Source organism: Lactuca serriola, chromosome 3, assembly GCF_051521515.1.
Source record: "Lactuca serriola cultivar US96UC23 chromosome 3, Lser_US96UC23_V15, whole genome shotgun sequence".
NCBI lineage: Eukaryota > Viridiplantae > Streptophyta > Magnoliopsida > Asterales > Asteraceae > Lactuca > Lactuca serriola.
The window spans coordinates 157,871,208-157,895,693 of record NC_136410.1 but is presented as its reverse complement, the minus strand read 5'-3'; positions in this window follow the sequence as shown (position 1 = coordinate 157,895,693).

Sequence of the window (24,486 nt, the reverse complement as noted above, 5' to 3'; positions counted from 1 at the left end):
TAAATCTCTGGTAATAACCCGCTATACCTAGGGAATTCCGAATCTCAGATGGAGACCTCGGAATCTCCAACTACATCACGACCTTTATCATGGCCGAATCAACTAGAATACCCTTTTGGTTGACAAGGTGGCCATGATATTGCACCCCGTGCAACCAGAACTCACATTTGGAGAACTTTATAAAAAGTCTCTCCCCCACTTAGATTCGACTAAGTCTTCACTGCACGCAAGAATTGAAGGATTTCCAATCCTTCCCGCTTCCTGGTATCCCCTTGATGGCAACCTGTACTTACCAGTCCTAGCAATACATCACCAGTAAAACCTTAAGATCGTCTATCCTCTGAAATCTTGAAGAGTACTCTTGAAATCTGATCCAATCTAACATCTCAATCCATCTCCCATGCTGTCAATTGAAGGTCTCAATCTTCACTCTAGCTGACGAATCCTCGTTCTCATTTCCAATCTTACAGTACCACTGAACTCTAACCGTACACAGCCATGCAAAAATACAATTCTCTTGAACATGCGATGACCAACCACTTATGCATCTAACAACCGCCACTGACACTACCCTTTCCATGTCACCAGCTCTTCCTTAGCAACGGTAGTGCCTTGAACACCAAAGTTCATCCAAAAACAATTACCGACCATACCTGAACAATGATAAAACCTCTGAATGCTGACTTCATTGGAGGACAATCACTCCAACCCTAATCGAGTATCCTCTAAATAATACTCCTGCATAGATTTTGACAAAGATCCGAAATGATAATGGTATGCGCGGAACCCACTCCGCAAGATGCGTCCCTTTTTGGGTTCATCAAGGACCTTTCAGCATGCAGGATGACATATATGATCCTTGGTAACCAAACACTAGCAGAAAAACCGACCCGAGGTCTGACTTATCCAAACTCGCTCACAATTCCAAAGCGATACGTATTCCAAACATCCACCTAATATCATAGAAGATGACATACCCGCAACATTTGGAGGAATACTGACGCCCTCCTGCTGATATGACCAATCCTGTTACCCTGTAGCATCCTAAACCCTTGGAGTGACAAACTCCCTTGTGTACTTTCTCGTACGCGCTGCACTGACTCAGACCCTGCTGGCCTTTCACTTGATGTTAAGAAGTCATGGGTCTCTTCCCGGGACCCTCTACTATACGCACCTAGTACGCACCTCTCTTTCCAGGGTGCTCCCGAATTGATCCTGCATCTGCAACTCTTGGAAATCATATCATTCAGGGTTTGACACCCTGTCGCGCGCACTAGCTCGCTTGCCAATGGCTAAGCTGTAACAACTGGAACATCGTCTGTCGCCAAACTGGGTCACAAACTCTTCCCTGAAGCTTCTTAGATTCTCCAAGGCTCTCACTGATTCGAGTATGGATCCTGTGTTTTCAGTAGTACGGGCCCAATACTACCTTCCACACCTATCCATACTTTCCTCAATAATCCTCTCGGATCCTCCAAGTCACTTCCTCTAACTGGTACCCAAGACTCACTGAGCCTCACTACTAACCCACTGAAACATATCCTAGGCTTCCCTAGGTTCCCGAACTCACCCGGTCCTCAACTGCTGAAAGATTCATAGTAATGTCAACTAGCTACCTCATGAATACAGCCACATGCAACAGAGATCAGATAATCCTTCGAGTAAAAGACCCATCCCTAGAACGGTTAGACTCAAACGAGAGCTGCGTAATAGGGTTAAATCTATCACTCTGAGATTATCCAGCCTGTGCCACATGTGACTTAGCATATTCACTTAATAGCTAACTCACATTTCTAAGAGTCCCACAAAGCACAAAGCAAGAAACATTCAGACAATGGAAAATCTAACCATCATATTCCAATAAAATCATTTTTCCTCTAATCAGGAATCTATACATGCAATTAAAAGGCTCATACAATCAGGCATAACCTAAACAGGCTATCCTATCACTGACTGATCAGTACTAGCGTGCACGTCTACAAGCACATACAATAGGCATATAAGGCATCCTCCTAGATCCTTAGCCCTAATCTAGCATGAAATTCTCATAATCATATCATATCATATCTTGTATGGGTATCTTGGGAAAACTTACTTGAGCTCGGCTGCACGCATCACACACTTTGTTCTTCTCAAAGTTCTTTTCTCTTTTTAGATTCTTTTCAAACTCCTTTTTATAAAATGGTTTTACTTTTGAAAATTTTCATACCAAGCCCTTAGTTTGAGTTCAGACACACCCGAGAGTATGTCCGAATCCCTCAAACCAAGGCTCTGATACCAACTTGTAACATCCCAAAAATACAGGCCAAAAATTTCATTTTTAAATACGTCATTATAAAACCAACAGTGTGATAAAACATCTGTAATACCATGTCATGTCAAAACCAAGTAGAAATAATCAAACGTGTTATCATAAAACAATATCAGAGTGTAATCCCAAAGACCTCATGTGCGGAAAACCATAGTGTGATGCGCTGCGATCAAGCCGGCTCCTTTCCTTTAAACTCGAAGTACCTGAAACCAAATCTGAAAACCGTAAGCACGAAGCTTAGTGAGTTCCCCTATCATACCACATACCATACAATCATATAATGAACAACTAGGAGATACGGGCCTCGCCCACACTCATGGAGGTACGGGCCTCGCCCACACTCCGCTAGCTGGGAGATACGGGCCTTTCCCACACTCCACTATCTCTGAGATACGGGCCTCGCCCACACTCAGCTACTAAACCATAACATACAAGTATATACAATCATATACTGAACAACTAGGAGATACTGGCCTCGCCCACTCTAATGGAGATACAGGCCTCGCCCACAATCCGCTAGCTGGGAGATACGGGCCTCGCCCACACTCCACTATCTCTAAGATACGGGCCTTGCCCACACTTAACTACTATCACAAATATCATAACACAAACATACTATCAGACATACCTGGGGTGTCCGAACTACCTTTCGGTCCTAACAACCGAACTTGGGGACTATTCCCCTCCTACTACCACTATCACATATAACATATCATGCCAACACATAAACATATCATCACATGCTGTCAGACATATCTTGGGTGTCTGACCTACCATTCGGTCCTAACAACCGAACTCTACTACTATCACATATAACATATCATGCCAGCATATAATATATCAGGTAGTAGCAAACCTAGATGATATCACAAAGACAATCATCTAACATACAACTCCTATTGGTGGGCCGGCATTGTGGTCGTAGACCCACCGCTACTGGAAGGTAACTCACCTTACACTGCTGAATTCCTAAAAACACAATCCCACACTTGCTGAAGTCCCGCAGACTCGACCCCAGCTGCTGGCTGACAGATTCCCGAACTGTCAACACCAAAATAACACCCAATTAATAATTGGGTCCCAATACATAACCATAAGTACATTATTTGGGTAATTACTACATTACCCCTAGCTTGGCTTATTCAAGCCCAAGGCCCAATCCGTAGGCCCAAAGTCAACTAGGAATCCAAGCCCAACACATGGCCCAATTTTCCAAATTTGGCCTAGGCCTATGCATGGTCTCATTCTAAGGCCCAACATCATATAATCATTAAGGCCCAAACTTTGGCCCATCTATTGCCTAATTTTCCAAATTAGGCCCAAGTCCCTTACATGGGCCTTACCCTAGGCCCATTAAATTAATCTAGACCATTTGCTTGATCTTGGATAGTCAATTTAATAGCCTAAACATCGAGGCCCAATAGAAAGCCCAACAATAAACCCAAGTGAAATTAGGGTTTCACATAAAATGATGATTAGGGTTAAGTTTCTTACTTAACCCATTAAGGACTTAATCCATTAAGGACTTAATCCATTAAGTCCATTATCGCTTAGATTAATCTTTGCCAAAGTTTATTATTTAATATCTCAAGTTATTAAATAATTCTTGTGTGTCCCGATTAATTCCCCCAAGTTAGGGTTTCATGGCATTAGGGTTTTCCAAACCCTAATTAGGGTTTCCAACCCCATACTAGTCCATTAATTAATTTGTTGGGCTTTTAGATCAATTAGGGCTTTATTGGGCCTATTAAGCCCACTAGAATATCATTAAGCCTATTAGGGTTTTATTAGGGTCCATTAAGGTTTTATTAAGCCCATTATGTCATATTGGGCCCATTAGGGTTTCAAACCCTCCAAACGAATCAACACAATCGAGACAAGGCACACCGCCACCCGGCACGGCGGCTGGTGGCGGCGGGAGGCGGCAGCCACCACCCTAAGGTGGTGGTTTTTAATTTTCTTTCATTATTCAAATCTCCGATTACATTTTACAATGTTTAACCCAAAATAACACATCAAAATAAAATGCACACATAGCCACCTAGCGGTCGCCGGCGGTGGCGAGTGGCGGCAGCCACCAGCCTTGGTGGGTTTCCTTTATGCTTTCCAGCCTTATACAGACATACTCATATGAGGATCCACACACACAACCACAAAAAACACACCCACACCCTTGTATTTCCCGGAACAGGAGAACCTCCACTCTCTTGGTGGTGTTTAGCGATGGCAGAGTCACGGAAAGGCGGCAGCGATGGGGTCTTAGCGATGACAGAGGTGGTGGCGACGTTTCCTCTTAATCTTCTGCCCAGCCCATCGATACATGCGAGACACGACATGAACGGCGACCTTCAGCCTTCAACTTGGAGGCTGGCATCGGAACAACGGCTAGAGCGATAGTGGCGGCGTAGCAGCAACATAGAATGGAGCGGAGAGGAGAGGAGATCTGTCGCCTGGAGTCGTTGAGGAAGAACCAAGCGACGACGGCAACGGCTTCCAGCGTCGTCGTCGTCGACGGTGGTTGAGAGGGTTTTGGAAAAACGGCGGCAGTCAAATGAGGAGGTGGATACCGGCAGTCCTTGGCATCGTCGCTGATCGGAAACATGAATCGGAGGGAGGTGCAGCTATCGGAAGTGAAGATGGGGAAGGTGACGGCTAGAGAACCCCGAAGTTGGCGGCTGAAACATAAGGGAGGGTTTAGGGTTAGGGTTTGCCTGTTAGAAGGGTTATATACCCGGTACCTCACATATCTTTTCCGTAATGACAGTTTCGGCCCCTCCGCCATAAAATCCTTACATTGGAAGTCTATAAATTACCATTTAAACCCTGCCCCTTCACTTCCTCTACAATTTAAGTCAAAATAATTACCATGGAGTCCCTAACTTCAAAAATTCTATATAATAACTTCGGAAATCATATCTTTAACACCCTAAGCTTTCTATTATTTATTTTAAGGCTATTATTCGCTCATTATTTTATTTATTGATTTAATAAATAAACGGGGCTTTACACCTTCTTAAATGAGAGGATCACTCCTTAACGCTAGACCAAAGGCCCTTTGATGTTGCGATTCCTTACTAGTGGTTAAAAAATTATTTATTGGAGGTAGAACTAATATCTTTAAAGTGGTTTTAGGGAGTATGGGCCTATACTTTATGTCCACTGTTAGAGCTCAAAAAGCAAACCTTAATTACTTGGAAACTTTGAGATACCATTTTTAAGAGGGGAAGAACTTGAAAAACATCTATGTTGGATCATATTGAAGATAAATTTGGATTTTGAGAATGAAAAAGGTTTATGTATTGGAATCCTGTTTGCTTTTAACTAGACTTTAATTTATAAAGAGAGATGTTGATTCATATATTTTCCAAATTTTGTATGAGATTAATTTATTGAGGCGATTCACAGACTAGTAGAGTAATTTGTGGTAAATTCACATTGCATTAAGATTAAAGGAGTTCATTTTTTTGTTTAAAACATATTGATATCTTAAGTATATTCTCAAAAGAAACCCTAGATAAACATTTATTATTACTTAAGTCAAAACGGTAATGTCAGATATACAACATAGCATAAGTTTTAAACTTAATTCAAAATACTAAATATGAAAGTACTTATATTTAAACTAATCATAACATTATTTTTCTTCAAAAACAAATTAAAATATAAAGCAAAAGACTTAGATGTCATAAAAATTCTTGTCGAGTGTGATACAGTTAGGTCGAATCTCGTACTTTCCTAAAAAATGTTAATAAACAAAGGTTATCCATAATGCTTAGTAAGCATACATGTTACTCTACCATTATATATGTCACTTACCTACATATAACATTTATATCACATAACACATCAGGATATACATTCCTAGCATAGAATGTTGGTACCAACCATAACCCTTCTGAGACCCTCCTCCCACCTTACCCCTAATAGGGAGATAAGAGACAAGAGTGCAACTTGTATCTGTGACAACCCCAAGTTTATTCCATTATATTAACCCGTTTCCGCTAACGGAATATGTCATTTTATAAAAGTTCCGTTAATTTGGGGTCGTCAAATAAATAAATGTTTATTTATTTAATTATATTTTATGTGGTTATTGTCATAACAAAATAAATACAACTCATAAAATTCATTTCCACTTAATGGGATAAAGTTATTTTATTACGACCATTTAACCCGGGTAACAAGTTTAAACCTCGTTAAGCTTTAGCATCGGGTAGTCATATAACGGGTGCAACACCCGAGACTTATATATAGGGAGTTGAACACTTCATAGAAGCTTTTCACGACTCTAGACCCACTCTCTCTCTAGCTCGTTTTCGCCTCAAAACCACAAGTTTCCGCCTCCAAGATGTAAGATCTTTTAACCTAACTTGTTCTAAACATCATTTCTTGTTGAAATAGCTCAAAAATCACACAAAATGGCTATCAAAAAGGATTTTACGGCCTAAGAACCTCCTTAGGCCGTGAACACCTAAAATGGTGCCCAAAGTCCCAAATTTCTCCCATTTGAGCTTTGAAACTAGTTGTAGATTTAACCTAGAAGTGTTTGAACCTCAAAACAACAATTTTTAGGGCATAAAAGAGGGTTTACGGCCCAAGCACATGCTTAGGCCGTAAACACCCTCTAACCATGTAAAACAAGTCCAAAACACTCCCAAACCACCCTTAGACTTAAGATATGAATTAGGGACTTGCCATTTCTGACTTGGAACATTTAAACACATGCATTTGTGGGGTAAAATAGAGTTCACGGCCCAAGCATGTGCTTAGGCCGTAAACTCCCCTAAATCATGCAAAATGGGAGTTTAAGCCCCCTAAAGAGCCCTATACCCTTACTAGAATTTGTTAGAATTAAACCAAAGGCCTAGAAATAAAGGAAGGGGGATGTATGAGAGTTTACTACCATAAACCATAGGGTTTACGGCCGTGAGCTCCCAAGGAGTGGCCTTTGGGCCGTAAACTCCAAGGGAGTATACTCTTGGACCCTTAAAAACCCCTATAGCCTTGTATAATTCCTTAGAACCATTTCTAGAGCCATATGAGACTTGCAAAACACTCAAAAACACTCCTCCCATGAGTTTACGACCGTAAACTCATGGGGGATTTGGCCTCCCAACCATGAACTCAATTAAGGTGAGTTTTAGGAGAGTAAACTCCAATGTGAGGTCATACACTCCTTCCATATAACTCATTAACCTTCTAGCACTCAACCATAAGACCTTTAATCACATTAGGATGACTATGTGTTTAATTTGAGCTTAAATCACCAATTACTTGTAAACATATGTATTCATATGTTATTAGGATCATAAAGGGTGTACAAGTCCTTACTTGACACCAAACGCTCATCCGACACTCACACCCGATGTACTCATTTTAGGTGAGTTCATACCCCTCAATGAACCTTTCTAAATGTTTATACATGTTTTAAGGGGGGGGGGATACAAGTATAAATTATACAGGTTTTTATTATTAAATCATATATGATTCAAAAATTTTCATCAAAAAGGGTTTTTTGTACACTTTTAACTGCTTTCCAATAAAACTGTGTTAGTTGATTATCAAATGCATTTTAAGATTTATTTGTTATTAAACTGCTTTTAAAACTGTGTTTAAATTACTTTTCTTTCAAAATATATCTACACTAATATATTTATATAAGTAAGACTTGAAGGACTTTGGACCGATAGCTCGCCTTATTTCCTGTTCTTGTTTGATGTGGTCCTAGGGTATCTGTTATCCGTCCGACTGTCGTTGATTTCTTAGTTATATATCATATATATTAGTGTTAGATATGAAAGTCTTCATACCATACAATACCTTTGTTATTCAAAGGCCAGAAACCATAAACTCTAGTTAGCTATAATAGGTATAGCTAAGACTACTACTTGTTACCTCTACTACTGCTATACTCACAACAACGGCTATTACGACAAGTTAATACACATATAAGAGAACACTCTAAGAACTATACAAAAGATTACTATACTATAATACCGAAGAATACATGAATCCAAGGTATAACACAGTATCTCTCTATAAGACACTCTACTATGCTTACACTATGTGACCAGGGCTTTCCGGATGGAAGGCATCACTACACGTATAGATCTATAAGGGAAAGACACTATTACATCCCGACTGCTAGCTACAATTTGAGCCGGCTAGGCTCAGGGGTGGCACTACATCACTACACTACGTATGACCGGGAAGGTCATCAGGTTCTCTATTACTACATCAGTCTGGTCACCTGAGGGGTTACCCTCTTTATCCAACATAATACACTAAGACTTAAGTCTAAGTTAACATACTGTAGTAAGTAAATATCAAATTACTAATGGAAGTTTGCACCACTACTACTGATAACAGGCATAACTTCTCCTCACCTATGTTACTTACACAAGATTTATTACTGTACTTTTATGACTGAAGGATTTTCAATGAAAACGCATACACACAACTCAAAGGATTTAACTTACAAAGTACTTTTCTGGAAAATATAGGATTTTCTAGGGATTTCTACTACTTATAAACACAAATTTTCAGTTTTTATTCTATAAGTTGGAAACACTTTTATACAACAAAGTCATTAAATTCTTATGAACTCACCAGCTTTATGCTGATACTCGTTTTCAAAATAACTTGTATCCTCAGGTCAAAGATAGACAGGTACAGGTGCAACATTTTGGAGAAGATGGAGCATACAAGATCCATCTGTTATTTTTGTTATATTTTTGGTGTCTATTGAAACTTTACAGAACACGCTTGTAACTAAATTCACTATGTGAATGAAATGGTTGTTGTCTCTTGTTTTTACTATTATGCAATTGTTATGATACTGTACATGACGTCCTCCACCCCGGAACGTATTCCGCTGTTATCGGTTTTGGGGTGTGACTGATTTGTATCAGAGCATTGTTTATAGTGAATCAAGTATATCAACCTATAAAAAAATATACGAACTATAAACACTTCGGGACTAAAACACTCTGACCAAGAATATATACTTCTAAATACTAAAATATTTAATTAAGTATATATATACACTCACCACTACAGAAGGGTCAATATCATAATAGAACAAAACAAAAGTATTAAGATTGTTGAACAACACAATTAAGCTTAGAGACATATAGTCACATCTGGGGGGATGTAGCCTGATCAACTACATTTACCCAGGAGTGAATACCATGTGCCTAAGAGTGATTGTGGGGTTGCAACAAGTCTAAAAACTTACCAACACTACCACAAGAACGTTAGAACAATAATACTATAGGAGTATTCTGTATGCTACTAACTACATATGTGATAACTAAAAGGGTCGTTACTAGTGGGACAATAGTTGCTAAGTGGATACACCACGGTTACATGTGACTATGGCTCTATAGACTCAGAATCTGTGGCCTTTGGTTCATTTCCTGTTCTTGTTTGATTGGGGATCTGAAGTTAGGGTTGCTTATTCGAAGGACTATCTTGCTTCGGTTGCATGTAATTTGCATGCACTACGCAAGTATTGGGTCAACTAATAATGATTCATCTTATAAGTATCCTAGATTAGTACATCTATTAACCTTTCTATTCCCCCTTTCTCGCGTAGATATCATGGCTGGCTTCCACCATCCCGACAATCCGTACTATCCAAACCAGGGCAATGGAGGATGGCTCGATGAGGAGTCAGACGTTGATCACTCGATCCCTTTGGATGATCACCATGCTGAAGGCTTCTTGGATAGCTCCAGCTCCGAACCAGAAGTTAACAACCTACCCCCTGAAGCTCCAAATCCCAACCCCCGTCCGACATTTCAGGGTCCCACTCCCATGTGGGCAATAACCTTGAACCGATGGAGCGAGGAGCAGGGTCAGCCTTTACCTTACGATAGAGACCGAAGTTTCTACAACATAAGAGAGGGAGGATCAGCGGACCAAGTCTTGCCCATCATGGTCCGAAGGATTGTCGGGAACGTCGATGAAGGTCAAGCAGCCATTGGCCGAGTTGTAGAAGTGGATGGCAACTCGAATCCCAACACTGTTCGCGTCCGCCAACTTGAAGAAGCTATGGATAGGACAAGGAGGACCAACGACGCTCTGCAGCAACAACTAGCTGCATCCCGAGCTGAAGTTAGGGAACTCCGAGCACGTCAAAGGACTCATGAACGACATCTTCAGGAAGTTGTGCGTCAACTAGCTGATCTTCGGGTTCGCCCAACGAGTGCCCATCACCCGTAGAAGATGTCTAACCATCTCACTCTTTTGTTTAAGGACTAGCTTTTCCTTTCTATGCTTAATAGAGCACTTGTCTGTAAACATTCCTAACTAAGAAAGTACTCTAATTAGGCCACTAGACTGCCAACATTTTCCTTTTGGGTTGATGTAAGACCTACTGTTAGGTTACTTTTCCCGAACTTGTATTACATCATTTATACCAATAACTGGCAGTTAATTACCCTATTGCTATGACTCTCTCTCTGATTGTTGGACTATGATGATTTAGTCCATGAAACGCTCTTATCATGCTTGCAATAGACTCTTACTATTGTCATCATCCCTATAAATTTTCAGTAAAAGATGCCTCCATGCAAGCGTCCAAATAGAGGCAGACCAACAACTCAAACCCCTCCTCCACCACCTCCTCCTCCGCAGTTCGATCCAGTGCTGTTTCAAATGACTGTGACTGCAGCTATGACAGCAACCATGGATCAAATGAACTCTGGTGATGCGAGCGGTGACAACTCTAGATTTGGTGAAGTCCATCAAAGAGTGCAGGAATGTACTTATAAGGACTTCATGAACTGCAAACCCACTTTTTTCGATGGGACCGGAGGAATTCTAGCATTGTCTCAGTGGTTCGAAAGAACTGAGGCTGTCTTTGAAATGTGCTCATGTCCCGAGGAGAGAAAAATAAAGTTCGCTACTGTCACCCTCACTAACATGGCCCTGACATGGTGGAACGGCCATGTCAGTGCACTCTCTTTGATAACAGCCAATGCCATGGGCTAGGACACACTGAAGGACCTCATGAGAAGGGAGTACTGCCCTAGGGGCAAAATTCAGAAACTTGAGGAGGAACTCTGGAACCTCAAGATGAAAGGGACCGACACAACAACTTACACAGCTAGGTTCTGCGACTTGGCGGCTATGTGTCCCAACATGATCCCCTCGGAGAGCAAGAAGATTGAACGATACATTTGGGGTTTAATGCCCCCGTATCGAGGAAACGTTCTAGCCTCACGCCCTACGACCGTTGACAGCGCCAAGGAATTGGCCCAGAGTTTATTCAATCATGAGGTTTCTTCCACTCCAACAACAACAACTACAAATGCCACTGCAACACCTAATTCATCCGACAACAAGAGGAAACGTGGGGATCAGAAGAAGGACAAAAGAACTCAATCTTCTTCCAAAAACCAACAGATCGTGGCTGTCCATGCTGCCACCACTTATGCCACTCCTACACCGGCAAAAGCTTATGTTGGGAAACTGCCCAAGTGTCCCAAGTGCCCCTTCCATCATAACGGCCCCCGGGATGAATTGCAATGCACCAACTGCGGCCGGAAGGGCCATAATGTTCGATTTTGCAGAGCCCCACCCAAACCTATCTCGCAAGTCCCTAGTTCGGGAGTGACCCAGACCTGTTATGGCTGCGGTGAAACGGGCCATTTCAAGAAGAACTATCTGAAGGCTGGGAATGCGGGAGGAACAGGAAGACTACTCGCTATTGGCCACAATGAAGCAGTAGCGGATCCCGTAGTGGTCACGGGTACGTTCCTTCTCAACGACTCTTATGTCTGTGTCTTATTCGATAGTGGTGCAGAAAGAAGCTTCATAAACCAAAATTTTAAACACTTACTTAAACAATCCCCGCAACCACTAAAAGAAACATTCGTCATAGAAATGACTAACGGAAAGACCGAAAGCTCTAACGAAATTTACATAGGTTTTAGCCTCACATTAGATGATCATTCATTCCCACTCGATCTCATACCAGTCTTGATCAAGAGTTTCGATGTCATTGTTGGCATGGACTGGTTGAGTCTTCATCGCGCCGATATTCTATGTTTTGACAAAGCCATCCGCCTAAATCCACCGAATCACGAAACTCTATTGATCTACGGAGATAAACCTGGTACGAGCCTTCGTATAATCTCAAGTATTCAAGCCCAGAAATACTTGCGTAAGGAATACCACGCCTTTCTTGCACACATCATAGACACAAGCCAGAAAGCGAAGGATCCAAAATACATCCCCGTTGTATGCGATTTCCCTGACGTCTTCCCAGAGGACCTTCCAGGTTTACCTCCCAAACGTCAGGTTGAGTTCAGAATCGACCTAGTCCCAGGAGCTACCCCCGTAGCTAAGTCGCCCTATCGTCTAGCGCCTGCAGAAATGCAGGAGATGTCCGGTCAACTTAACGAACTACTCAGAAAGGGCTTTTTAAGACCGAGCTTCTCACCTTGGGGAGCTCCGATCTTGTTCGTGAAGAAGAAAGACGGATCTTTCCGTATGTGCGTCGATTATAGGGAGCTCAACAAACTCACGGTAAAAAACCGCTACCCTCTTCCTCGTATAGACAACCTGTTCGACCAACTGCAAGGGGCGAGTTACTTTTCCAAGATTGATCTTAGGTACGGGTATCAACAGTTGCGAGTGCTTGAGGAGGATGTTCCGAAAACAGCCTTCCGAACTCGTTACGGGCACTATGAGTTCGTAGTGATGCCCATTGGACTGACTAATTCACCCGCAGTATTTATGGATTTGATGAATAGGGTGTGTCGTTCATACTTAGATCAGTTCGTCATCGTCTTTATTGATGATATACTCGTTTACTCTCGAAGCGAGGAAGAACACATGAATCATCTACGACGAGTCCTAGAAACCCTGCGATCGGAGAAGTTATACGCGAAGTTCTCTAAGTGCAAATTTTTGATCCGAAGAGTTGAGTTCTTAGGACACATGGTTAGTGAAGAAGGAATCCACGTGGACCCATCCAAGATCAAATCTATCGAGAACTGGTCAGCACTGAAGACGCCTACGGAAATTCGTCAATTTCTAGGCCTCGCTGGCTACTACCGCAGATTTATTCAGAACTTCTCTCGGATTGCGAAACCTCTCACTATGTTGACACAGAAGGGCGTGACATTTGACTGGGAAGAGAAACAAGAGAAGGCATTCCAGACCCTGAAGCGAGCCCTATGCACCGCACCGGTGTTATCCCTTCCCGAAGGAACAGAAGATTATGTGGTATATTGCGATGCTTCGAACCAAGGGCTTGGATGTGTCTTGATGCAACGAGGTAAGGTCATCGCCTATGCCTCAAGACAACTAAATACACATGAAGTAAGCTACACCACTCACGACCTCGAGTTAGGAGCGGTCGTATTCGCTCTAAAGATCTGGAGACACTACTTGTATGTTACGAAGAGCATAATATACACCGATCATAAAAGCCTCCAACACATACTGAACCAGAAAGAGCTCAACATGAGACAACGTCGATGGGTAGAACTACTCAATGATTACGACTGCGAAATTCGTTATCACCCGGGGAAAGCCAATGTAGTAGCAGACGCTTTGAGCAGAAAATAGTATTCCGGTCGAAGAGTCAAGTCATTAACAATGACTATCCATTCAAACCTATCCGCACAGATTAAGGAGGCTCAACTCGAAGCCTTAAAGCCCGAGAATGTGGCGGGAGAGTCCTTGCGTGGAATGGATAAGAACTTGGAGGTCAAGGGTGACAGAGCCTATTATCTCATGGACCGAATCTGGAATCTGCACCACAGAGGTTTCAAAGACTTGGTCATGAAGGAAGCACACACCACTCGATACTCCGTTCACCCGGGTTCAGATAAGATGTATCTGGATCTCAAAAAGCTATACTGGTGGCCTAAAATGAAAGCAGAGATTGCTACCTTTGTGAGTAAATGCCTTACTTACGCAAAGGTCAAGGTTGAATACTAGAAGCCATCAGGTCTCCTCAAACAACCAGAGATACCATAGTGGAAGTGGGAGCGGATCACTATGGATTTCATGACTAAGCTACCCAAGACAACGGGTGGGCTGGATACCATATGCTTCATCGTCGACAGATTGACCAAGTCCGCGCACTTCCTACCCATCAAGGAAACAGACAAGATGGAGAAACTCACAAGAATATATATTAAGGAAATAGTACGGTTGCATGGTGTCCCTATATCTATTATCTCTGATAGAGATAGTAGGTTTACTTTGAGATTTTGGCAAACACTTCAAAAAGCATTAGGAACAAGGCTGGACATGAGTACAACCTACCATCCGCAGACTGACGGACAAAATGAGAGGACGATCCAAACCTTAGAGGATATGCTGCGAGCCTGTGTGATTGACTTTGGTAAGGCGTAGGATACACACTTACCCCTGGTAGAGTTCTCCTACAACAATAGTTATCACACGAGCATCAAGGCAGCTCCATTTGAAGCCCTCTATGGCCGGGAGTGCAGATCCCCTCTGTGCTGGGTTGAGGTGGGTGACACTCAGTTAGCTAAAGAACGAGTTCCTGACAGCGCTCTCACGGGTCCGGAGATTATCAGAGAGACGACCGAAAAGATTGTGCAGATTCGCGAACGATTAAAAGCTGCTAGGGATCAACAGAAAAGCTACGCAGATAAACAAAGAAACCCCTTGGAATTCCAGGTGGGAGACCGTGTCCTTTTGAAAGTCTCACCCTGAAAGGGCACGATACTCTTTGGAAAGCGTGGAAAGTTGAATCCAATGTACATAGGGCCTTTTGAGATTCTCGCTAGAATCGGCCCCGTAGCTTACAAACTCAACCTACCCCGCGAGCTAAGTAACACACATCCTACCTTCCACGTCTCAAACTTGAAGAAATGCCTGTCCGACGAGACTCTCGTGATTCCACTCGACGAGATCGAAGTCAACGAGAGCCTCAACTTCGTGGAAGAGCCTGCGGAGATTATGGACCGAGAAGTTAAACGAACGAAACAAAGTCGCATCCTAATTGTGAAGGTCCGGTGGAACGCCAAACGAGGACCGGAGTTCACTTGGGAGCATGAGGATCAAATGAAGCTTAAATATCCCCATCTCTTTTCTTAGTAGTACTGTAATAGCTTAACTGTTTAAATTCTAAATTTCGGGAGAAATTCCCTTAACGGGGGGATGATGTGACAACCCAAAGTTTATTCCGTTATATTAACCCGTTTCCGCTAACGGAATATGTCATTTTATAAAAGTTCCGTTAATTTTGGGTCGTTAAATAAATAAATGTTTATTTATTTAATTATATTTTATGTGGTTATTGACATAACAAAATAAATACAACTCGTAAAATTCATTTCCACTTAATGGGATAAAGTTATTTTATTACGACCATTTAACCCGAGTAAAAAGTTTAAACCTCGTTAAGCTTTAGCATCGGGTAGTCGTATACCGGGTGCAACACCCGAGACTTATATATAGGGAGTTGAACACTTCATAGAAGCTTTTCACCACTCTAGATCCACTCTCTCTCTACTCTCTACTCTCTCTCTCTCTAGCTCGTTTTCGCCTCAAAACCGTAAGTTTCCGCCTCCAAAACGTAAGATCTTCTACCCTAACTTGCTCTAAACATCATTTCTTGTTGCAATAGCTCAAAAATCACACAAAATGGCCATCAAAAAGGAGTTTACGGCCTAAGAACCTTCTTAGGCCGTGAACACCTAAAATGGTGCCCAAAGTCCTAAATTTCTCCCATTTGAGCTTAGAAACTAGTCGTAGATTTAACCTAGAAGTGTTTGAACCTCAAAACAACAATTTTTAGGGCATAAAAGAGGGTTTACGGCCCAAGCACATGCTTAGGCCGTAAACACCCTCTAACCATGTAAAACAAGTCCAAAACACTCCCAAACCACCCTTAGACTTAAGATATGAATTAAGGACTTGCCATTTCTGACTTGGAACATTTAAACACATGCATTTGTGGGGTAAAATAGAGTTCACGGCCCAAGCATGTGCTTAGGCCATAAAATCCCCTAAATCATGCAAAATGGGAGTTTAAGCCCCCTAAAGAGCCCTATACCCTTACTAGAATTTGTTAGAATTAAACCAAAGGCCTAGAAATCAAGGAATGGGGGTGTATGAGAGTTTACTACCATAAACCACAGGGTTTATGGCCGTAAGCTCCCAAGGAGTGGCCTTTGGGCCGTAAACTCCAAGGGAGTATACTGTTGGACCCTTAAACACCCCTATAGCCTTGTATAATTCCTTAGAACCATTTCTAGAACCATGTGAGACTTGAAAACGCTCAAAAACACTCATCCCATGAGTTTACGGCCATAAACTCATGGGGGATTTGGCCTCCCAACCGTGAACTCACTTAAGGTGAGTTTTAGGAGAGTAAACTCCAATGTGAGGTCATACACTCCTTCCATATAACTCATTAACCTTCTAGCACTCAACCATAAGACCTTTAATCACATTAGGATAACTATGTGTTTAATTTGAGCTTAAATCACTAATTACTTGTAAACATATGTATTCATATGTTATTAGGGTCATAAAGGGTGTACAAGTCGTTACTTGACACCAAACGCTCATCCGACACTCACACCCGATCTACTCATTTCAGGTGAGTTCATACCCCTCAATGAACCTTTCTAAATGTTTTTACATGTTTTAGGGGGGGGGGATACAAGTATAAATTATACAAGTTCTTATTATTAAATCATATATGATTCACAAATTTTCATCAAAAAGAGATTTTTTGTACACTTTTAACTGCTTTCCAATAAAAATGTTTTACTTGATTATCAAATACATTTTAAGATTTATTTGTTATTAAACTGCTTTTAAAACTGTGTTTAAATTACTTTTCTTTTAAAATATATCTACACTAATATATTTATCTAAGTAAGACTTGAAGGACTTAGGACCGATAGCTCGCCTTATTTCCTGTTCTTGTTTGATGTGGTCCTAGGGTATCTGTTATCCGTCCGACTTTCGTTGATTTCTTAGTTATATATCATATATATTAGTGTTAGATATGAAAGTCTTCATACCATACAATACCGTTGTTATTCAAAGGCCGGAAATCATACACTCTAGTTAGCTATAATAGGTATAGCTAAGACTACTACTTGTTACCTCTCCTACTGCTATACTCACAATAACGACTATTACGACAAGTTAATACACGTATAAGAGAACACTCTACGAACTATACACAAGATTACAATACTATAATACCGAAGAATACATGAATCCATGTTATAACACACTATGTCTCTATAAGACACTCTACTACGCTTACACTATGTGACCAGGGCTTTCCGGATGGAAGGCATCACTACACGTATAGATTTATAAGGGAACGACACTATTACATCCCGACTGCTAGCTACAGTTTGAGCCGGCTAGGCTCAGGGGTGGCACTACATAACTACACTACGCATGACCGGGAAGGTCATTGGGTTCTCTATTACTACATCAGTCTGGTCACCTGAGGGGTTACCATCTTTATACAACATAATACACTAAGACTTAAGTCTAAGTTAACATCCCGAAGTATGTAAATATCAAATTACTAATGGAAGTTTGCACCACTACTACTAATAACAGGCATAACTTCTCCTCACCTATGTTACTTACACAAGATTTATTACTGTACTTTTATGACTGAAGGATTTTCAATGAAAACTCATACACACAACTCAAAGGATTTAACTTACAAAGTACTTTTCTGGAAAATATAGGATTTTCTAGGGATTTCTACTACTTATCAACATAAATTTTCAGTTTTTATTCTATAATTTGGAAACACTTTTATACAACAAAGTCACTAAATTCTTATGAACTCACCAGCTTTATGCTGATACTTGTTTTCAAAATAACATGTATCCTCAGGTCAAAGATAGACAGGTACAGGTGCAACATTTTGGAGAAGATGGAGCATACAAGATCCATCTCTTATTTTTGGTATATTTTTGGTGTGTATTGAAACTTTACAGAATATGCTTGTAACTAAATTCACTATGTGAATGAAATGGTTGTTGTCTCTTGTTTTTACTATTATGCAATTGTTATGATACTGTACATGACGTCCTCTACCCCGGAACGTAATTCCGTAGTTATCGGTTTTGGGGTGTGACAGTATCATTTGAGTACAAACTACATTCTGTCCTGTCCACTCTACCAGATTAGGGCATCCATGAGCAATAACATATAACAAGTAATGCCTACATAATAGGAGATTTAGTGTAACTCATCTCTCGTGATAACTTGAAACACTATACTAACGGGAGCTATACGAAACTCCTCTGTCACAACTAGAACTATAGGGCTAGGAAATTCTGTTCATGTGTAACTAGCTTTCAATGTATCTTGTAACCCTAAGTATGATGTTATACATATTACTCATTCAAAAACAAGTATTCAAATAAAACTCACTCGTGAAGCTCCAAACCGAATTCAATGCACTACATTCACTCGACTTTGGGTTGTAACCCTAACTTCCCTGTTCAAACTCTTATTGCACTAGGATCCTCTTATTGGGCCTAATCGACCACTAAACCCTCAACTTCATTCTTTTGGGCTAAGAAACCTCATTTGGGCCCTAGTTGGACCCATATTCAATAAGCAATAGCATTTTGGGCCATAAGATTCATCATGGGCCTTATTGGGCCGAAAATCATCTTCTTTAATTATATGGGTCGAAAACCCATTCCTTTTATCATTTTGGGCCGTAAACACATATGTAGGCCCAATGGGCCGAAAATCTTTATTGTGCTAATATATTCTCGATTTGTATTCAAGCTCAATACCCTTTTTCTTTTTCTCCCCTCTCCAATTCTCGGGTTTAATAAAAATCAAAAACAAAAAGAAAAGAAAAGATGGTGATTAGTAAGGTGACACCTCACTAATAACCACCAAGTAACAATGTCATTACCGAACATGCCTCCATGCAACAACTTATAACCACCATGCAAAAACCACACCAACTCCTCCCTCATATTCTTATTCTCAACCCTTCCACTCTCCCATTTCAAACTTCATTTAATTTCTAAATTCTCTCAAACTCTCAAGAACTCTCTCACTTTTACCTCTTCAAAATTCATGAGTGTGTGTGTGTTCAATAAGATCACTTCAAGCTTCACACTTGTGGTAAGATCACATAAACTCAAGTTGAATTACTCCATTTTGTGTTAAAGATTTAATCTCATAACTATCTTCATTTCGTGTTTAAGCTTGCTAGTACTTCCTATGTTCAAAACTCTCCCCATTGAACAGTACATGGCTGAAAACGCCTTCACTCTCCTTCATTTCTTCATCAAAACCGATCCATCACCGAAGGTGAGCTTCATACCCCTTTTTTTTGTTTTTACTATGTTTTAGGGAAGAATACAAGTTTGTTTTTGTAGGGTTTCAAAGCACTCCATGGATGATGTCAATGGGCCCCTTTGATGAATTCTAGGTTAAAAGCCCAAGACTTGTCTTTTCCCTATAAATAGTCATGTATTATTCATAATTAGGGTTAAGAGTGTGAGGCAAAATGTAGCCGCCACGTGAGGTTTCTTATGTAGTGTTAGATTCTTTAGTCTATGCTTTAAGTGTAATTTATTCCTCATATTTCAATAAATCGAGTGATCATTCGACACAATCTTCATTATTTGTGTTTGTTCTTATTTTCCGCATCTTGTTCATCAAATCACAATTAGGGTTTTAATCCTAACAGTTTTGTGGTAGATTTAAGTATTTATGCATGTATGTGTGTACTTTCATGTTATATGGTGTGAATATATCGTCAAAGCTTGCTAAACACTCACACAATTCGAAACATCTTCCAAATATTGGTGATATTTGTATGCAAACTCTTTGAAGGAACTTTGTATTATGTTGAAAAGATTAAACATGTAAAGGTAACTAGAAATCCAAAGAATGTACATAAAAGGACCATTTTTTACAATAAAGATAAACAAAATGGACCTTTGGAGTCATTTTCGGTTTAATGGGCTTAAATTGATGATTTTCGGTTTTATTGGGCCTTAATTGTCAACTTACAATTTTCTTGGGCTTCATTGGTCAACTTACGGTTTTATGGGCCTTATTTGAAAAAAATTCGGTTAAAATGGGCCAAAAGTGTAAATTCTCAGCTAAATGGGCCAAAGATGTCATTTTCATTAAAATGGACCTTATATGGAAATTCACGGTTTCATGGGCTTAAAATCTAAATTTTTGGCCTTAATGGACTTAAAATGTCATTTTCATCAAAATGGGCCTTATTTGCAAATTTTCGGTTTTATTGGGCTTAAAATGTCTTTTAAAATGAAAATGGGCCTTTATTGCAAATTTTTGTTTTAGTGAGCCAAATAATTAAATTTTGACAAAAGTGGGCCTTTATTGAGAAATCTTGATTACTTGGGCCGAAAATGTCATTTCTAAGAAAAATGGGTTGTTTATGTCATTTTTAGCACAAATCTGACTAAAACGATCGTTTTCATAATAAATGGGCTCTTTACGACATTTTTACTCGAATTGGGCTTGACACACCCATAACATGCTTATTTGGCTTGTTGTACTCATTACTTGTTTATTGGGCCTTGAACATTCATTTCATGGTTATTGGGCCTTAAACACTTATTTACATGCTTACTGGGCATTACAACACATTTTATACTAATTGGGTTAATAACATTAAATACTTGTCATTTTGATAAAAACAAATGGTATTTTATCACCAATGTTTTGTAATCAAACACCTACTCGAAACATTATTTTAAAGCGGTAAATAATGTGATACACTGTTCACGTAAATTTAGCTAAGGCTCCCGTGAGACGTGTTTTCAATCGTACCTACCTAGTGTACAACTTTAAGTCCTGTAGTTATAACCAGAGTCTCTTGGAGGGAGAGCGAGAGTTTGTTTATAGATCTATACGGGGTTGACAACCCCACACCTAAGCTATCCGCTACAGCTAGACTAGACCAGTCTATGGTTACAAATGTCTTACCTTAAACAAGTGACGCCTGAAGAATGTTATGACAGACAGATCAGTCATATCAAGCATTGTTATAACGACTCACATAGAGATTAACAAACACTGTAAATTTACGGAATACATATACTATACTCATGATACATTGTAAGGATTATACATTTATTACATTACTCAGGTCTTAGGGTACTAAGACCACAACTCTTTTACAAGCAAAAAATATTGGATTTTCTGGAAAACTCATTTTATTCACTGTAAAAAACAAGAACACACATGCTTTAGTATTATATTTGAAACAAAACCCTCAAACCATTTTCAACAGAAAATATTGGATTTTCTGGTGTGTACAAAATGATACAATATTTTTTCGTACAAACATGCTTATGAACTCACCAACATTATATATGTTGACGTTTTCAAAATAACTTGTATTCTTAGGGAATTGTTAAGCAGGTTGGTCATCAAGAACACGTGGATTTTGTTGTACTTTTGTTATCATCATACATTAAATATTTGGAATGAAATTTGTAAACCAACACACTTATGTAAATGATGTTGTCTATGATTCAATTATATACACTGTGATGATATTACAAGATGAAGTCACCTGCCCCCGGAAGTTTCTGTCGTTTTGGTTCGGGGGTGTGACAGATTGGTATCAGAGCAATGTTTATAGTGGACTGGCATATCTAATCAAACAAGATATGCAACTATAAATACATTGAGACTAAAATGCACTGAACAAAAATAAAATACATACATATGTGTGCATTATTACAATAAGAAAAAAAAGGTCTTTAGAGGAATTAAACTTTGCTGTTAAACTCATGTAATTATGTAATCGTATTGGAGGTAAATATAGCCTGATCAACTATATCTATTCAAAATACGACCAACATGTGCTTGGGAGTGATCGTGGTGGGCAATGAATCTAGAAACTTACCAACCCATATCCAAAAAGTTTTAAGAAACTCAAACATAAACAATTAAAATACTATAGGAGCGTTTTTGGGATATCATATAATCGTCGCACATGCACTTTCTACACACTTCTCATGCCCCATGTTCGCACATGCACCATGGCTGAAATTCCACAAGGTGACCTTCACTACCTGGCCTTAGTGGCCAATGGATGGATTGAAGGAGAACCATAAATGGTTCAAGAAGGATATCCAGAAGCAAGACCCAAAGAGTATATGGAGCTGGATTATGAGGACAGCGAATCAGATGAGGAGTCAGAGGAAGGAGAAGACATTAAGAAGACCCCTAGTGAACTCTAACTTCCGGGAATCACACCAGAACAGCACGCAGTGCAGGGGAGCACTACTGATCGTATATGCTCTCTAAAGGAGGAAGTAGCCAACCTAAACAACGACTCTTTGCGGCTGAAGCTAGGGCACTTCGAGCATAGCAAAAGGAGGATGAGATCACTCGTGAGATGAGTGAATTGGACGAGCTTCTGGTGCGTCACTTCGGCATCTGAGTATCACCTCCGCTATTGATAGGACTCTCTCTCTTTTCATGTACTATTTTATGTAGGACCGACTCTATGATTACATGACTACACTACTCATAGAGACGTTATGCTGATAGATTTTATTTTCTCTATGTATTATACGTCTTACAAATGTGAATTTTTATACATTATACTACAAAGTTTATCATTAATGAAATGGTTCAATGTTTTATTTATGATGTTGTTATCTGCTATGTGTTCTATTTTCCTTGGTTCATGATATTTTATGAATTCACTAATATGCACAACCGAACCATCGAAACTGCTCTATGCCAAAGGAAACCAAAACCACAGACTGCTATGTACTCACCATCTTCCTGTTCCATGACAGAAGATGCCTCAAAGACCAATATACGGAAAGAACAACACGATACCACCACCATGCTGTATTCCAGGAAGCAGTATCAGCTGCGGTCACCACAACTTTGGCTCATATTCATAATGGAAACAATGGTGGCGGAAATGGTCAAGGAACTAGAAGCTCAAACCAAGGAATGAACCAAGGGCATACAAAAGTTTTTGGATTAGTGTCTAAGTCCATAACTATTTTGGTATGTACTTGACCCGATGGTGCATGGTCCTTTTGGGTTGCCTTCACCAAAGCAACTTGATAGGATGAATTATGGAGAGAAAGGATTAATTATGATTTATTAATATATTATGAGAATAATATATTAAAGGAGAAATCATATTGTTTAATTAATATTAGTCAAGAACTAATGAGAATTAAGTTTGTGGCTAAAAGACATTAATTAAACTTAAGGGACTAAAACTTTCAATTGTATGATAGTTGAATATTGGGCTAATGGACTCCATATTAGAGGAGTGGACGAATTCTATGGGGGAAACCCATTAGAAATCGTCCAAGGCCTCTAAGGAGGGAGTCCATGGGTTGCTTAGGGCCTAAGTATCCAAATTAGGGTTTCCTTGTTAGATAACCCTAATAGCCTCACTATTTAAGGACCCCTTGGGCACCAAAAACGTGGGCAACTGAATCCTTAGGGTTTCCACACGTTTTGGGCAACCTCTTCTATCCTTATTCTTCATCCTCTTGCTCTTGGTGTTTGTGAACCATTAGAGAAGTGACATTTGTGACTCTAAGCTTTCTAAAGTCATTACAAGGAGGATTTGAGATTGTTATTGCTACATAACAATCAAGGTAATATCTTAAAGCCATTATTATGTTAATATTGATTATCATATGCTAGGTTTAGGGTTTAAAGTCTTGGATGAATAGCATGTACAATAGAGAAACCTAGATCCAAGCATTAGGGTTGCATGAGCACATTGGATGTTCTTATGGCTAAAACCCATCAAAAGTCTGCACCTACAAAGATTCCTCAAATGCCAAACCTCGAACATTCACTAGAACTGGTGGTCTGATAGCATTGAAGTGCTGGATTGAGGAGATTGAGTCCCACTTTGAAATCTACGAATGTCCGGGAGAAAGCAAGGTGAAGTTTGCAGCCTGCACATTTGTTGACCAAGCCCTATCCTGGTGGAATGGTCATGTGAAGGCCATGACTTTTTCGGTTGCAAACGCTATGCCTTGGGGAGAACTTAAAGATATGTTGATGGAATAATATTGTCTCTGTGGGGAAGTACAAAAACAAGAACAAGAGTCATGGAACCTCACAGTGCAAAACTCAAACATCGGGGCGTACGTCTCAAGATTAAGTGAACTAGCCCTTTTGTGCCC